This window comes from Terrapene carolina, unplaced genomic scaffold, assembly GCF_002925995.2.
Source record: "Terrapene carolina triunguis isolate 2854851 unplaced genomic scaffold, T_m_triunguis-2.0 Scaffold84, whole genome shotgun sequence".
Taxonomy (NCBI): Eukaryota; Metazoa; Chordata; order Testudines; family Emydidae; genus Terrapene; species Terrapene triunguis.
Window position 1 is genome coordinate 27,054,332 of NW_020664435.1, and position 18,611 is coordinate 27,072,942.

Below are 18,611 nucleotides of genomic sequence, written 5' to 3' on the forward strand. Positions count from 1 at the left end.
TTGATATTTTGCCATGTTTTGTGCTGGCCTGCTTTCACTCTATATGCAAGTAGGTGCTACACTACTTTACAAAATGGAGATACTAACATATTTTGGACCAATGATTATTTTAAATGCTGCTGACCCAGGATTTTAGGCTGTTCAGAAATGGAAACCTGGGATGCCACGCCATGGCATTGCCTGATAAATAAAAATGTCCATCTATTAAGACAAATACCTTCAACTGGTGGACATGAAATGTTTTTTATTATATAAGAATCTTTTATGGTAGATGAGTAAAATATCAATCTTATGTTATTGCTTGCAATAGTTAGTGTTTGTCAAGATTTAAAATGTTTGCTTTCTGACATGTTAAAATTATTCCAACACTTTGGAGAATGTGCTGTTCCTTACCCTTCACTAACACAACAGCTGCTAGAAATGTTAAAAAATAGATTTTTCATCTTATTATCATATGAAATGTCTCCAGGAATCTTTAAAAAATGAGATGATTCATATTCTTAATGGGTGAAGTTCTTTTAATAATTAATACATTTGTTTCAAGTCTGTAGTTTAACAGAACAATTCCCATGAACATATCAAAGAAAACACCCAGAAGCTTCAGCCTTTACTTTTAATTCTTTACTACTGATTTCCAGGGTGCCTTATTTATTATTAATGTTTTCAGTGTAATAATACCATACAAACCTAACCAATAAGATACAATTAGTTGATACTTCCTATCCCTAAAAAAGTTTAGGAGTGTTTATTGACTACATTTTATAATACTTCGGTGTAGTGAGTGAGTTACATCGATGGGAGCTACATTTTAGTGTAGAGGCTTACAGAGTTAAGTCAATGTAAGCTACCTTACATCAACCTAACTCTGTAGTGTAGACCAGGCACAAAAGTGTCGTGAAGGGACAAACAGGAGTCCAGCAGGGAAGGCAGAAAAGAGTGACAGTGTCCATAAGCAGAGGCGTAGCGAGCGCCCTCCGTACCCTCCGACCGGAGGGGGCCCCGCAAGGAAGGGGGCCCCTAAAAGTGGCAAAATAAATACCGCATTCCAGTTTCTGCATTGTAAGGGGCCCCGCCCGGACATATGTTCGGAGGGGGCCACCGTTCAGAGGGGGCCACGTTCTTTGTTGCTATGGCCCTGTCCATAAGGTTGGCTGGAGCAAGTCTAACCAGAGTCCCTCAAAAAAGCCAACCAAACAAAAAAAAATAAATCAAACAAAAACACACTGTGACACTGGTAGACCAGGTGCTAGCTCTTGCCAAGGCTGTAGGCATCAGCTTGGCACTGACAAATTCCTGGCTGGAAACCAGACCAGCTCAATTGTATGTTAGGCCTGGTCCACACTACCCCCCCACTTCGGACTAAGGTACGCAAATTCAGCTACGTTAATAACGTAGCTGAATTCGAAGTACCTTAGTCCGAACTTACCGCGGGTCCAGACGCGGCAGGAAGGCTCCCCCGTCGATGCCGCGTACTCCTCTCGGCGAGCTGGAGTACCGGCGTCGACGGCGAGCACTTCCGGGATCGATCCGGGATCGATTTATCGCGTCTAAACCAGATAGCAGTTAGATTTGTAAAGATGTGTTTAGTTTCTATAGAATACTTGTAAGTTGCTTGCTGCATGCATTAATCTTACTTCTAATGTCTATATCCCATGTTATAAGGTAATATGTAAGACAGGGGTCGGCAACCTCTGGCACGTGGCTCGCCAGGGTAAGCACCCTAGCGGGCCGGGCCAATTTGTTTACCTGCCGCGTCCACAGGTTCGGCCAATCGCTGCTCCCACTGGCCGCGGTTCACCGCTCCAAGACAATGGGGGCTGCGGGAAACGTCACGGGCCGAGGGATGTGCTGGCTGCGGCTTCCCGCCGCCCCCATTGGCTTGGAGTGGCGAACCGCGGCCAGTGGGAGCTGTGATCGGCCAAACCTGCGGACACGGCAGGTAAATAAATTGGCCCGGCCCGCCAGGGTGCTTACCCTGGCGAGCCACGTGCCAGAGGTTGCCGACCTCTGTGATAGACTTTGGCAGACAGTCTTGGGTGAGCAAAGTGCTAGGTACATTATATATGACACACCATTTGGCAGGTACTGTTTCCTGTGGTTACATTTTTTATCTCTGCTGCACTAAAAATATTCCAGAGGAGGTCGGACAGATGCTATAATGGCCTGATAGTACTTAGCTTTATTAATAATATCCTCATCTGGAGATACTATACATGAAATATGATTTTAGACTAAGAAACATTAAGAAAAAAGGGATTGAAATTTAATTTTAAAAGTGACATATAACAATATTAAAGGGAAAATATCTTAACTGAGAAAGACATTATGCTAAATAACACCAAAGTAGATGATGTTGTAACCCAGATACTTTATACTGTAGCATTTGATTTTTAAATCTAAAAATAAGTAGAGAAGCAGGTGAAGAAGAAACATGTATTTGTGTCTCTGCACAAGTGTGGTAAGTTATCATGAATCTAGGAGACTCAACCTTAATTTTTACAGCAACACCTCCATTATTTGTTGGACCAGTCTAGGCCCTGAACCTGCATGACATCCATGTGATTAATCCTGTCCTCCAGTCCCCCATCAGTTGTGTCCCCACTCAAGTCGCCTCAATTCAGCCCCCCTCAGTTCAGCCAGACATGTCTTCTGGCTTTTTCCATTCACAATACAAGCATGCTTTAGGCTTTTTCTTTTTAACCCTCCACCCTTCTTGCCATTCCAACTACTGCCACATCTCCCTTTCATCTCTAAACTCACTGAATGTCTTGTTTACAACTGATGTCTGGCGTTCTATGCTAGACCTTCTCGAATCCAGATTTTGCCCCTTGCATTCCATAGAACAATCTCTCACCAAAGTCTCTAAGCACCCGTTTCTAGCCATAGCTCAGAAACAGTACTCATCCCCCTTGGCCAGTCAGCCACCATTGATCATGCTCTTCTTTAAATCCTGTCCCCCTTCAGCTACTGTAACTCTTTCCTTTCTTTGTTCTCCTAATAGCTTCTTCAGCATGTTCTTAAGCAGATCCTCCTCATCCCCCTCCAACTTTCTGTGGAGATTCCATAGAGCTCCATCCTCGATCCCCCTCTCTTCTTCTACACCTTGTCTTTGGATAATCTGATCCACAAACAAAAATTTATATACCATCTCTATGCTGACAATTCACAGATCTGCCTCTGTTCTCCAGACCCATCTCCTGATGGCTACAGTAAAATCATGGCCTGTATTTCTGACATCTCCTCATGAATTTCCAGCTATAAATTTAAGCTCATCTTGGATAAAACAGAGCTTCTACTCTTTCATCCCAAATCCTTCCCACTTCCTCATTTTTCAGTCACTGTAGAAAACATCACCATCCTGCGAGTCACTCAGCTCTCTCTCTAGGTCCTTACATCTAGGTTATATATAATCCTGCTGGTTCTTTCTGCATAATATCTCTAAGAGAAGGAATTTCCTATCCATCCACATAGCTGAAACTCCGTATCTCCCAACATTTCCTGTAGCTAAAGTAGTATGGGTCCTGCCTCTAAGGGGTGGGAGGCCCAAGGTGGAGTGTCAGATGCTGCTCCTAGTGTGTGGAAGGCCCTAGGCAGGGATCAGGTGGCGCCGCCAGGGGCTGGGAGACCTGGGGGGCAGTTGCTGAGTGAGCCTACCCCACATTCATCCCACAGTGGCAGCTCCTGCAGCTTCTGTCCCACTGGGCTTGACTCCTTGCCCTAGGCATTGCAACCTGGCCCTGGCATATGGGGTCACAGTACCACTCAGCTTTGTCCTGTCAGTACTGTGACCCCAGGCACAAGGGGCCAGGTCACAATAGCTGGAACGGAGAGCTGAGTCCAGCCAGCCCCACAGAACAGGAGCCACTGGGGCAGCGGGTTTTGGGGGTCAAGGCAGCACAATCCTGTGAAGCCAAGGACTGTTGTGAGGTATAAAGCACCAATCCAGCTCTCATCAGCCTTGTGGTCTTCTTCACAAATAGGCCTTCACATCCTATCCTTACCCCATCTATCATCTCCCATTCACAATCAACATGTTGACTACTGATTCCTACTGGCCAATGATGCAGCTTTCATCACCCACTTGTTAATTCTTCAAACAAGCACCTGTATGATTCCTCCCCTGCTGCCCCTCATTCTTGGGAGGAGCTCCCTGTAAACATCCACAAAGCTACCTCGTTGTCCTCCTTCAAACCCCACCTTAAAACTCTCCTTTGCCCTGCTGCCTATAAAAGACTTGACAACAGTTAGGTAGCTGGTGAACTGGGATCACAGCTTATCATGCTGACCAATATTCTCTCCCTCATTGGTCTGGCTGTTCTCTTTTGACTTAGACTGCAAATTCTTTGAGACAGGAACCATCTTTTTGTTCTGTATTTGGACAGCACCTAGCACAAAGGGGTCCTGCTCCATGACTGGGGCTCCTAGGTACTACTTAATAGAAACAAATAATATTAATTTTACTGCACTCTACTGGTGCCCTCTCACTTTTATTGGTGAGGAGAACCTGAAGCAAAGGCACTGGGAAAAGTAAGAACCCATTACTCTTTCTTTACATGTTTTCCTCTCAAATGCCCCTCATGTTTGTCCCAGTTCCCATTGCTCCACATAAACCTCATTTTTGTTGTTGAGTAAGCATGAAAATAGGGCCAGCTCTGGCTTTTTGGCCGCCCCAAGAAAAAAAAAAACGGGGCGGGCAGAACAGCAAAACAAAAAAAAAAAAAAAAAACCTGCGGCGTGGCCGGAGCGCAGGTGCAGGGGGACCAGCTGGGGGAGGCGGAAGCGGGCGGGAGAGAGAGAGAAGAGGGCGGCCAGGAATACAGCAGGGGCACTGCCATGCGGCCCCTCCCACTGCGCCGCCTCCTGCCGCCTGCCGCGAGGGCTCCGCTCCGGTCGGCGGGGAGGGAAGGAAGAGGACTGCCCTGCAGGGCGCTCTGGTTCTCCACGCCGCCGCCCCCTACAGGGGAGGCGGAGTGGAAAAAAAGAAAAAAAAAAAAAAAAAAAAAACGGCTGTGCCGCCCTAGGATTGGGCAGAATGCCGCCTCCAACAATCTGCCGCTCCAAGCACCAGCTTGCTCAGCTGGTGCCTGGAGCCGGCCCTGCATGAAAAAGGGAGGTTACAGAAGGCGTCATTTACAGTGAAGTAAGGAATTACAGCAATTCAATTTTCCCAATTGAATCATTTCTGTGTGTCCCTCATTTGGGGGCTTTATCCCACAATGCGTCCCACACTCAGGCCTTGGCAGGGTGAGCGCAGACTAGCCAACTCTCACAAATTTATTGCGAGAGATGTGATTTCTAAGTAAAATTAAGCCTCACTCACGATCTCGTGATAGACCTCTCAAAGCTCAGGATTTTTTTTCCAGCTCCGGCTATCAGCCACAGGCAGCTGCTTCCCTGCCAACTTGGGAAGTGGGAGTGTTACCCCAGAATTTCACAGTCCAGCATGTACCCCAGAATGTGACAGTACTGCAGTCAGCAATTTTTATGTTGAGCCATGGCCAGCTGAAAATCAAAATCACATAGCTAGGAAAATCTTTAGGCCTTGAGGGGCAAGGCCAAATAACTGCATGTCTGCAATTTTGCTATCAGAATGGGAGAATGGGATAAGAAGTGAATGTATTGTGAGAATAGAAGGAGGGTTTAGATGGTCGACCTTGGGCTGGAGCGCCTCTGACACCTTTGATATGTAAGTTTTATTATTGTTATGACTAGAAATGTTTTGATGATAAGAGATAATAAGTAGTTTTGCTGAAAGTAGGAGAATTAGTGACCCATTAGGGATTACTATGGTGACCCACTAGGAGTCACAATAGGTTATGTACTTTGAAGTTAGCTATAAAAGAGTAGGCGAAATAATTTGCTTTGGACCAATTCGAGGAAGTTTTCTTTGAGCATGGATTTTGAGCATGGATCTGGCATCTAAGCTCTCCAGCAGTCAGAGGGAAGGGAGATGTGTCCCACCCCTCCACCCCCCCGGAGCCTGGCCACTGATCCCTTTAAACCATTTCTTAACTTTAGGTAAATATAAATGTTTTGAAATGCTCTAAACCTACGCTGACAGCATATGTATGTGTGTGTGCTTAAGATCTAATAAAAAAAGACTCTAGCTTGTGCCATGATATGTCAGACGGCTGAGCTGTGCCCCCACTGATTTATTACTGACACTGCCTGGAGAGAAACAGTTAAGTTATCACTGTTTTGGGTTCTGAAAACCCTAGGTAACAGGAGAGGGGACCTCACTGCAGCCCCCCTGCCCCAAGCTTGGGGAGGGTGAAGAACCCTAAGAGGAATAGAGATGAGGCTGGAAGGGCTGAACTGTGGCCTGGGTGCTGCAGGGGGACTGAAGTGAGAAGGGTGGGGGCTGGTAGGATGCAGGGGCTGTACTGATAGTGAGTTCTGAGCAGATGGGGTGAGTGCTGAGAGGATGAACTGAGGATGGTGGGGTCTATGGAGTAGGGAGGCTGAATTGAGGAGGCTTAAGTGGGGACACAACTGATGGGGGACTGGAAGACAGGATTAATTGCTGGGCAAGAATCGAGCAGATGTGGAGGTGAAAGCTCCTGGAGCAGAGTCCAAAGTTACCTTATCCAGTACCTGTGTGAGAATGGGAAACACTAATTGTCACATGCATATACCCTGGGGATGGGCAGAGGAAGTTCAAAAACCCAGAGACTGACCTAAAAAACACAATATAATCTTTGTAAAAAATCTCATGGTTTTGGGGGGGGCAGTTTTATGATTTTGGGGGAGCTGACTCATGATTTTTCATCTGATATTTGCAATACTGCTAGAGGTATGAAGACTCCTAGGGGCTGCTCCAACTCTCCAGCTGGAAGTCAATGGCCAGGCTCTCACTTGACTTTCATGGGAGCTGGATCCAGCCCCTGCTGTCTATTCCTTCCTCGCCGCTCTGTACCCACTAGGTCGCCCTGCCTCCCAGCACACAGAGGCTTCCTGATTCCGGGGGGAGGAAAGAATTTCATGTATTGCCTCCAGTACAGAATTCAGCCAGCACGGGGCGGACAAAGGGGCGGGGGTGAGTGTCAGCCTGGCGCGGACAATCCCAAGGAGGTGCCAGGCACGGAACTGGGGACAATGGGGCCCGCGCGCCCCGGGTTCGCGCCAGGGCAACGCTCCCGAGTGCCGGAGCCGGGGGCGGGGAGGAGGATGTAGGTGACGGAGGCTCCGCCCTGCTCGGGGCCGGTCTCCCCGGCGGAGGAGCCTGCGTTCGGCATTGTGACGCTGGCGGGACTGGAACACCTGGGGCGGCAGCAGCTCAGCAGGCCCCGGCGCTGGCTGTGGGGGGCGCCCAGGCGAAGAGGGGCCGCGCGGGGAGCGGGGCGCGCAGAGCCCTCTGCGTTCAGCACGGGACGGCCGCGCCCTCCGCATCCCCGGACAAGGTGAGCGCAGCCGGGGAGACCCTGGGGGGGGAGGGGAATCGCGGCTTCTCGGTGCTGGGCCTGGCTGGAAGAGCAGGTTTCTCCTCAGGCAGCTGGTGCCCGGGCCGAGGCGCCTAAGGGCCGGGCAGGGCTGCGGGGTGGGCATGCTGGGCAGGCACCATGTCTCCCTCGGGTGGGATCCTCGCCTCTCTTGCTGGGGGAGGGGTGGGCATGGGGCACTGATGCGCCCCAGGTGGGGGTGTAGAGCCAGATGTGGCTGAGGCTGGGTTGTGACTCCTAATGGGCTTTGCCTGTGCAAAATTTCCAGGTTACAAAATGGCACCTGTCCCCCTCCATTCCCCCCCCCCCCCCCCCCTTTGCCATTCGGGTACATCCCTGGGTTTATATGCAGTTTATCCATGTCTCTCTGGCTCCTTCCCCTCCCCGCACTCATCCCCTCCAGCCACTGGCCTTGGGGAAAATGGGCAGACATGGCAACAGGGGGAAATGTCCAGTTAAAACTATTAAAAATCCTTCTCTGTGTTGCCACCGACCCCACAGATTAAAATGGAAAGAAATTTAAAAATCAAATCAACTTTTTACTGTTTTTTTCTGTGTTCACTTTTTGCATTTTCCTGAGCTTGGATGAAGAAAATGCAATGGCTGTTTTCCCCTAGGTTAATAGTGGGTTTTCCTTTTTTCTATTTTTGTGCATATTGCTCTGTTTGGGCTGCAGACCAGGTAGTGAAATGGCTACAGCCCAACAAAACTGGTTCCACTGGGATTTTAAAAAGCATAAAAATATTTCTAATGAAGCGTTAATATTGTAAAAAGCTTAGTTTTACAAATCATAGATTTGTCTGCTGTGTCCTTTAAATTAGCATGTGAACAGCATGCATATAGTACCGTGGTGTGGTTTTTTTAAAGCACATGATTTAGTCTTACTGTAACCTGACAGGGTCCCTTCAATGAGCATGTGAGCAGCATGCTATTTAACTCATTGATATACTGACACAGGTATTTATTTATGTCAGTATATATTGTAAATGCATTTATATATGTAAATGAAATAAGTGTTCTGTTCTGAACTCTCTCATTTACTGCTAATAGTCTCAGTCTCTCATTCTGATCCAGCAGAGATTATGGTTCTATTTGGTTTCAATGGATTAGGACCTGATTTATGTCCGTGAAACTGAAATCAGAATCTGGCCTTTAGTTTCCAGAATATTTTTATCTCCTACGGTTCTCTGGATGTATTGGAAAGGGGAAGGCTGCATCTTTAGTAGCTGAAATGCCTTGTTGATATGTCATCTTTGGTAGTCATGTGCAGCCCCTGCTGTTCTGTTTCCCCTTGTTTACCTCTGTTATCTTCTCCCAGGTCTTGGTTTCTTGGTGGATGTGGGGTGTGTTGAAAGTGTGAAGCTGTATGTACAAATTATGGGCTGAAAAGGCCCAGGTACCAAGTTTTTTTTCCTCCAGGGCAGGCTTCTCTGAAGTGAGCTTAGTTCCCTGGTTCTGCCTGCAGGGGCAGTCAGCTGTTGGTATCAGATGAAAGCTACATCTCCCAGAGCTGTTTGATCACTTTCTCACAACATCAGGCCAAGCAAACTGTGTGTTGGATTCTTGAATCCTTAACTCAGACCTTGTGTAATGCCAATCTTTCCCCCAATGTTTCCTATTGGTGGTAGCAATGGTGAGGGCTCTTGTATAGGCAAGGCACTGGCAGCTTCACTGTTTTTTTTATCACTTTGTTGTATAGACTATGACCCTGTATACTGAATTTCCCTGTGTAGGCATTAATATGTGAATTTTAACAGATATAGTTACACCATCATAACCCATTGTGTGGACACTTGTATCCTGGTATGATTGCCTTTTTTCAATTTTAGCTTATGGCATTGAGAAAAAGGTTTAAGCTAAACCAAAGAAAGCCACTGTTAACTGTATTGGCATAACAAGTAAAAATTTTCCAGGTAGACAAGCCGTATGTGAAGGCAATGTGATGGTTAAAATGCTGCCAACGCCTTGTCTACATTAGAGCTGCACAAGTTTTCTATTACTGCACTATTGGGTGATGGCTTTTAGTGAAACTGATATATTGCATTGGTTCTCAACATGGGGATTGCACCCTCCACTGGGGATGGTCTAGGGAAGGAACAGGTCTAGGGCAGTCATTTATGGCTAGATGGGAGAAAGATTGAGTCCAGAAACTATTTTTTCTTTGAAATATAGGGTCATGTTATGGAAAAGAGTAAAAAATATTGGTCTAGTGTAGACTCTGAGCCCAGGCTGCTGAAGTCAATGGGAGTTTTGCCTGAGTAAAGACTGTGGGGTGGGGATCTATGTTACTTTAAAAACAAGCTTTTCCTCCTTCCTTTTAAAGCTAACAATATTGTACTGCTATCTATACATTATATGTGCTTCACAGTCCCAACCCTGAACTGTTCTGATGAATTCCCAAGTAATACTACCAAAAAAGTTTGAATAATTGCACATACTTTTTACCCTCTAACCTAGTGTTGAAAGCTGTTGTTTAAGTTGGCAGGAAAACTTACTACTCCATCAGTCAGTCTTCAAAACAAAAAGTCAGGAAATGGCATCAAAGTGTCATTTATATTTTCTTAAATGCCTCCTCCATCAGCATAGCAGTAAAACAGTTGGTTGTTCAAAATGTTTTGCCACTGTTTAATTTGTGTAGTATTTTCAAGGTTAAACTTTGCAGAATTATGCAAAAGCATTATAAATAAGGAAAAACTGGAAGCCAAGAACATTGGAAACCTTACTTTTCTACACTGCCTAGTAATTGTGATTTCACAACAATTGTTTTGTGGCTGTTACTAGCTGTGGTAAAGTGAGTCTCTTATGCAATCAGTTACTGTAGATCTTGGGAATTATCTGTTACAGGTCATTATAAGAACATTCAAGTCACTCTTGCCCATACCTTCAGTAGAGATGACTCCTATAGTGGAGCTAATTACAGACCCCATTGGTGTTTCATTGAAAACTATAGTACAAAGGTTGACTTTCAAGCACAACCAGTCTGTGCTGGTCTGGAGTGTTGACTCCAAGGTGAAACAGGATCATTGTATATTGCTGATGCTGTGCAAGGTAAAACCATATGGTTAATCAGACCTCATGGACCAGAGTGCAAGCTGACCAGCTGAAGGGGTTCAGAGAGGAATATTCCCCCTCCCTCCCCCATGTACAGCAATAGTATTATGCATCTTGCTTCATGGATGAGTGGGGGTAGGAATTTAAATTAGATATGTTGAGTAGTAAGCACTGCTGGAAATAGGATATCTGACCAGTTGAGCCTTGATCTGATCTATTATAGCAATATCTATCTTTTTTTGACATACCAGATAATGGAAGAGACTTGCCAACTCAGTTTGTGAATAAGCTCACTTTCTAATAGAACAATGTTCTAGAAAAGTAAAAACTTCATTATATAAAATATTATTCTAGTATGGTTAAAGCTGAGATATAGCAAAGAATTGCCAAAACTATTATGATAGTCTAAACGAAGGCAGGTGCTCTGCATAAAGAAAATACCATAATAATATTTGATTACTTTATAATTTATTCTACTTGGCATAGATTTTGTTTTGTTTAATTTTAGAGTGCTAAAATGTATTATTAAAGAATGTTATATAGCCATTTCAGAGAAATTAAAGAGGTTCTTAAATGTACTTAATTGAAGGACTGAGCTTTATTCCCAGCTCCGTCATAGACGTGCACAATGAAGTTGGACAAGACACTGAATTTTTTGTTCTCAGTATACCCATCTCCAAAATGGATACTTGCGTACCTCCATCCCAGGGTCATGTTAGGCTTTCATGTATATTTTAGAAGTGCTTTGAACTCTTCAAATGAAAGGTGCTGTAAAAGGGCAAAGGGATATTATATACTGGGTTTTTGTGCAGGGACTATTTCACTTGCAGCAATTGCAAAGTTAATATCATTTTAGACTGAAATATCAATTTAATGTGCTGTATTAACCTATTTGTATGGTGTACATTATGCTCTGTGAAAGTTAATTATTACCTAGAAAAGACGATTGTTTGCACATGATTCTGTTGCCAATTGAATATGCCTGCACTTACGTTTGAAATACTTTGTTACACTAGAGAGTGTGATGTCTACATATAACACTCTTATCGGTGTTACTGAGATAAACCACTGTTTCCAGGGATGTGTAATTCTGCTGTAAAAATGTTCCATGCCTTGGAACATGGAATTTTAGATTTTGGAAAAAAAGACAACACTTTAAAATGTTTAAATTTAAATTTGTGAGTAAAAAATAAACTTAAGAATTCTGAAGCACTCTTTTGCAATCTTACAATTGTTATTGTAACACACAATTTGTCAGGCATACAACACATAGTACAGCATAATCAGATTTGGCATTTGTGGGGAGAACACTGGAGTATCCGAGAGATTGCATCAGCACAACCTTGGTTACAATCATTTGTATTTAAAGAAGAATTTTGACACTTGAAGTGGACCTTGCAGTTGTGCAGGGACCAAAAATGTCTATGAAAATTGAAAAATAGAGATCACCTTGACATAGTGCCAAATTTCCACTTCCCCCTGCAGTCCAACACACACGATCTCCAACGTTTCCCAGTTCTGCCGACCAAAAAAATGGGGTGCTTCTGTTTAGGAATTAAACTCTTCTTCTTACAGACATAATCTAGGAGTAATATGCAGTTGGGTTGACATTTGCTACAGAGAAACACATAGTGTTTAAGTGTGAATTAAAATTTATTTATTGGGGTGGGAAGGGGAAGGGTGGCACCAAGCAGTAGCAATGGTAGATGGTGTACCCTAAAGGATAGAGCGTCCACAGAGGAAATAGACCCCTGGTTACTACATTCAGTAAGGGCTTGTTTACACAAGGAAATTAATTAGAATAAGCTGTTCTTCAGTAAGTATTCTGGACTAGTTCCCTGTGTGGACACTCTATTCTGGATTAAGGCATATCATTCCTCAGTAATTAGTGCACTTTCAATTATTCAAACAGGAATTAATTTAAAGAAGTTCTATGGCCTGTGTAATGCAGGAAGTCAGATTAGGTGGTCACAGGGGTTCCTTCTAGCTTTATGAACTATACATCTATGAATTCTGGAATGAAGTGACTTTTATAGCTTATTCCACAATAGCAATTACAATCAATTTCCCTGTGTAGACAAGCCCTTGCTGAGGATTTAAAGCTGAATGAAAGAGGGACTGATGCTTTTAGTAATACAAAAGATAGTCCTCAAGCACATACATTGTTAATGGTAAAAACAATGAGGAGTCCTTGTGGCACCTTACTGACTAACATATTTATTTGGGCATAAGCTTTCATAGGCTAAAACCCACTTCATCAGATGCATGGATGAAAAATACAGTAAGCAGTATATATATCAGAGCACATGAAAAGATGGGAGTTGCCTTATCAAGTGGGGGGGCAGTGCTAACAAAGCCAATTTGATTAAGGTGGAAGTGGCCTGTTTCAACAGTTGACAAGAAGGGGTGAATATCAAGAGGGGGAAAATTACTTTTGTAGTGCTAACGAGGCCAATGCAATCAAGTTAGTGAATACTAAACCCAGTAGTAAGCATATGCAGCTCAGGATCATAGTGCCATAAAATTCCAGTGAGTAAACTTAAGTGATCCAGACTTCTTCAAATTCCCTAGAGTCCAGGTTTTGAATTACATGTCTCACCAATCTAATGTATGTTTGGTCATTTGCACTTATCACTGTGATATTTGTCCTTCCCACAACTCAAGTATCCCAGGAAAAGAAGAAGGGAGCACAGTATTAGGGCTTCCCTAAAACTGCTTAGTCACAAAATGGATCAGCTCAGCCTTTTACTACTTCAGAGACAAAAGGGGAAAACTTTAACAACAAAACTAGATGTGACAGATAATCAATTCAAAGTTGTAGAAAATCAACCAAAAAAATTTGGGAGGGTGGGGTGGAATTTATATGAGATATATGAAATTTTGCCACTTGTGCCTCAAAAGCCTGAGGTGGGGGGGAACTAGAAATGGTGGAAAATTATATGCAAAATAATAAATATATATCCCAGTAATACCTAGAGTGGAAGAGGGAAGTGGTCCCAGTGGGCTTCATGGGGAAGTTCTTGTCCCTAGTACTGGGTATGGATGAGCAGAAAATTCCTATAATGTATAGAGCAGTTCTACAGAATCTCCCTAAGACCCCTCTATTCTGAGATGATTGTGGTATTTCTAAGACATAACAGAATAAGACGTATTTGTAAAAGCAGCCAGGAAAAAAAGGGTCTATTTTGGATGAGAGCAACTGTTATTTCCTGATCCTAGCTCCTGAACTCATTTCCCTCCTTCAGCTTTACTTCTAATGAAGCAACATCTCTCTCTCTCTCTTTTTTTTTAAAGGAAGCAGTTGCAATCTTTTTTTCCTGCAAAGCTGAGGGTAAACTGTAAGAATATGGGGTTTAGTTATGCATCTCTGTTTCTGATAAGCATAGACCAAAGGTGGTCAGAAGAGGAAGAAAAGGAGCCAATTTCAGCAATTAGGCACTAATCCTTCATACACTTGCATGCAAAATAAGCACATGGATGAGTAGTCTCATTAACTTGAACTTTTTATGTGCTTAAAGCTGAGCATGGGTGTGTATGCAGGACCAGGGCCTTAGATACTATGGTGATAGGTACTGTAGGAAAGCCCAAGAGAGAACACTGAAATGCCGGTTTGCATATAAATATAACAGCTAAGAATTCTAGATCAATTCTAGCTGATTTTTGTTATATATTGTTTGAGGAATAATTTCTCTTGTATAGAATCTTTCCTTAAATTAAATTCTATATGAAGTATAAATGAAAAATGTTGTGCTGCTTCTTCTGAAGAACAGGAACATTTGGTAAACCTTTCAAGACAGCATTATTCCATTTTTTTTCTTTATAGCAGTAAAAACTCTTACTATTTAGATGTTATTGCCAGCAAAATATAGTCTCTCCCTTAGTGGCCTTCCTCTGAGACATGATATAATACAGTACCCCTCATGAAAGTTAAAGTTGGCAGGCTAAACAGTTCAAGACTATTCTGACATGTCAGATATCCAAAGTAAATTGAATGGGTTATTTATTTATTGTTTTCCTTTCCCAATAGTGAACGAAATGTATAATGCTAAAGGGGAAAAAACTTTGCATGGAAATACAGGTCTTATGGCAATGTTTTTATATAGGGTGTAAAAGTATTGTTTAAGATCCCAAATCATTAGGAGATGTGGAGATTTAAAAATTTAGTTCTCAGTCCTGCAAGATGATCCACACTGGCCTCAGTGGGCTCTGCATGGGCCTATGGTTCTTCCCACAGGGATCAGATTGCAGGATTGGGTCGTTGTATTTTGAAACAGTCATTCATTCTGTACGTACATAGCAAGCTGAGCTCATGGTTCTGTTTTTCTTCTTACCATGGTTGATTTATGTCACTAATACAAGCCAAACAGGCAGCTCTGTATTCCTTACGCTGCTTGGGAAAATAACAAAATAGAACTAACAAGACGTGTCAGTTATCCCCTGACCTGTTGGTTATGCAAGTTCATGGGCAAACTGAAGGGAATGCACTCTGTCCTTTCTACATCCCCACCACCCCCACTTGCAGTGAGGATCCTCTTGACTGCAGAAGCCATGGTTATTTGATTTTTATGGAAACATGCTTTCAGGGAATTGTGGAGGGGAATGCCAGGGACACATAGCTGGTGCAGAGGCACAGAACCTCCACGTAGACAGCCCTGGTTTCCCAATGGAACAATCAGGGACAAATCTCCATGAGAGGAACCTTGCAGAGATTTCCTCCCCTTTAGCTCCTCCTGCAGGGAAGGAGTCCATAATTCTTATGTATCTTAAAAATAGAACTTGCTTAAAGCTAGTATTTTATTACTGGTACTACAGTGCTGCTTGTTTTGTTACAAAATAGTGTACTTGCAAGATTGACACTATTTCTACTTAGAACAGGTACAATTAATTTCTCTTTGCTATGCAGCTGGCTAAAAATATGTCTAGATAATTGATTATTTAAAATGCAGATAAGGAAGGACTAAAGTAATATGATAATTGGTTTAAAATACAGATGAGGAGGGAGTTCAATGGGAGTGGAAGATCCTTAGTGCTTGCAGGGTCATATCTGATCAGGAACCATGAGTGTATGATAAACGAGAGGCTGGTGGAGAGGTTAAGTATTACCAGGAGTGTGAATTCATCTCCTGTTTTCACACAGTACCTTAAGATAAAGGTAGGGTTTGCTGGATTCTTCTCCACATTTCATGCTGTCCACATATGTTATTTCTAGATACTTCCCAAGAGAACATGTCATTTGATGTATCTTAGTTCTTTTTATATCGCTGTAGTGTGTCCCCTTTGAATAACTAAATTTATCTGCAGGTTGACATCTTATAGTGACTTCATAGGGTTTTCTTCTCATTACCATTTCCTGATTCTAGGAATCTCTGCCTGGGTGGATTGTGTATTTTAAAACACTTGGATTACAGATGGGCCTTGCAGTGAATTGTAAAAGTATAGTGAGACTTTGTCTTAATCAAATTCCCTTTGGTAATTCATTATCCAGATGAGCTCTTCAACCAAGATCTCTTTATCTGCAGCTCCCATGCACTCTCGGTTTTGTTAGCTGAATTGACCCACCAAGTCAGTTGTTCTCCTCTGGTACATGGATGAAGAGGAAGCCCCTGCTGTAGCTGGGTCCTGAACTGTTGCTCGCTTTGAAGACCATGACCATGATCTTGAATTGGCATTGGAAGTGAAATGGGACCCAGTGAAGGGTGCATAATGTAGGAGTGATGGGTTCATGGTGATTCATTCCACCGTGAAGTTGGGCCGCTCTGTTCTGCAGAAGCTGGAGCCTCTGTGCTACTTCCACTGGATAGTACAAATGCAGTGAATTGTAATTTGTCCAGGAGGTGATGAAATGGATCATTTTGCTCAGTTCTGAAAGGAAAGAAGGAATTCTGATGATCTGACAGGAACAAAACAGATCCATTCACAAGGATACATCTTTCATTCTGAAACTTTATTTATTTTTAAAGCCTGCAGCACATATTTCCTATCAGTTTTATTCTGAACTCTTTACTGGGGACCTACTGCACTAAGGGCCAAACACAGCCCCATCCTCACCCCCATCAGTTGTTGAGGCCTCCTGTGCTGCAGCATCATTATAGCGGTACTGGTGCATACTGGAAGCAGAAGGTCTACTTGTGAGGGATAGGTGGGCTGGTGAGGAACACCTTTGTGTGGATCCTCCTGTTCAACCCCTGCAGAACAGGGATGTGTAAAGGCTCCCCTGTAGGTTACTTGCAGCCATTGCCTGGAATAATCTCTGCAGAATAGCTCCATACCTACAACACGAATGGGGATAGGAATTAGAATGGGGAATGGAAGTTTTATTTTTCCTTAGGTACATATCCACTTTACTTAGCCAGATGCTGGGGTCTGGATTTGCCCCTTACTGCATACAAATAACTTTTTAAATATGCAGTTCTGCTTTACATGAAGATATCAAATTAAGCAAATTATGTCCTGCTTGATGTCAAAATACGGATTGTTGGGTGTCAAATCTAGATAATGCAGAGAAGCCAGCAATATTTTTTTCTTATTAATGATGTTCAGATATTAACGTACTCACTTTTCTGAAAGTTGAGATTAACTTGATTTATTTGGTGTATACTAGCTGCCAGATGCTGGGACTGGACTATAGGGGATGGATAACGTGATGGATTGCCCTGTTCTGTTAATTGCCTTTTGAAGCACCTGGCATTGACCAATGTTGGAAGACAGGATACTGGGCTAGATGGAACATTGTTCTGACTGCATATGGCCATTTTTATGTTCTTATGTTATGTCTCAATATAATTGTAAATGGGGAATCATCATCGAATGGGTTCGCTTCTTGTGCGTGCTGCAGGGATCTGTTCTGGTCCGATGCTATCTAACGTTTTTATCAATGACCTGGAAGAAAACAAAACCACACCAGATAAAGTTTGCAGATGACACAGAGATTGGGTAAGTGGTAAGTAATGAAGAGGACAGGTCCCTGATACAAAGCAATATGAATCGCTTGGTAGGCTGGATGGAATCAAACAATGTGTTTCAGTATGGCCAAATGTAAAGTCAGAGATGTAGGAACAAACAATCCAGACCAGCCTTACAGGATGGGGAACTCTCTCCAGGGAAGCAGACACTTGGAAAAATACTTGGGGGTTATGGTGGATAATCAGCTAAGTCTGAGCTCCCAGTGCAGTGGTGTGGCTAAAAGGGCTAATCCGCCCTCTTGGACACTCATATTGACACTCATGGGGTTTCATCAACAGGGCTGGAACCTTTAGATCCACCGCACAGACCTCTGCCACTTGAGCAAGCACAGTAACTGATAGCAGCAGTAGATTGCCATCCTTTACGTGGATGAGCATTCAAGGGGGATGAGACACACTTTGCCAGTGGGTTTCACAGATATTTGCTGATAGCAGAAGCATGGTGAGACTCAAAAATCTTGGGTTCCATTTCAGCCTCTGGAGGAGAGTGCGTTCTAGTGGGCACAGACTCTTTTTGCCCAGTCCCCACCAACCTGTCCTTGTCCCAATCCCGTCTCTTTCTCACCACTGGCTCTTTGTCCCAGTCCCAATAGCCACTCCTCAGACTACTGATTCCAGTCTCCTTGACCAGCCAGTCCTAGTCTTCCCCACCGGGCTTGCTGTCCCAGTCTCAATCTCCCCACAACCAGGCCCAGTCTCTTTGCCCAGCCAGTTTTATTTTCCTCCTCCCAGCTTCTTGTCTAATTTCTCTCTCTCTCTCTCCCTCCCCCCCCACCCCCACTTGCTCCAAGTCTTAGTCTTCCTCCCTGGGCTCCTCATCCAATCTGTCTGCTCTCACCAACTCCCTGTCTCCTTGTTTCAGTCTCTTCATCCAGCCAGTCCCAGTCTCCCCCCTTTCTCCAGCGCCTTGTCCAGTCTGTGTCTCCCACCGCACCTCCCAGTCAACTGGCTCCCATTCCCAGGCTTTCAGGCCTTCCCAGGCAGTTTCTTTCTCCCCTTCCCCTTCGGTTCCCAGTTTCACCAAACTCCTGTTATCAGCCTACTCCTTGCCCTCAGAACCAGTTTTTGTCTCCTCTGTATTTGAATCAAATGGCTTTTTCTTCAACACTGCCTGCAAGGGGGTCACTGAGAGCACAGAAGAGACAGACTCTCTAATCTC

General features: G+C 43.8%; 1 protein-coding gene across 2 annotated transcripts in view; it reads left to right on the forward strand.

The window, feature by feature from the left end:
- Positions 1 to 7,364: 7,364 nt before the first annotated feature.
- The window catches only part of ICA1 (islet cell autoantigen 1), a 96,025-nt gene continuing 84,778 nt past the window's right edge, over positions 7,365 to 18,611 (forward strand). Inside the window, exon 1 of one of the 2 annotated variants that reach the window (XM_024205643.2) lies at positions 7,365 to 7,400. The gene's annotated coding sequence lies outside the window, so the exon portion shown is untranslated. The remainder of the gene's footprint in view (positions 7,401 to 18,611) is intronic. The other variant, XM_024205644.2, reaches the window with a different exon arrangement.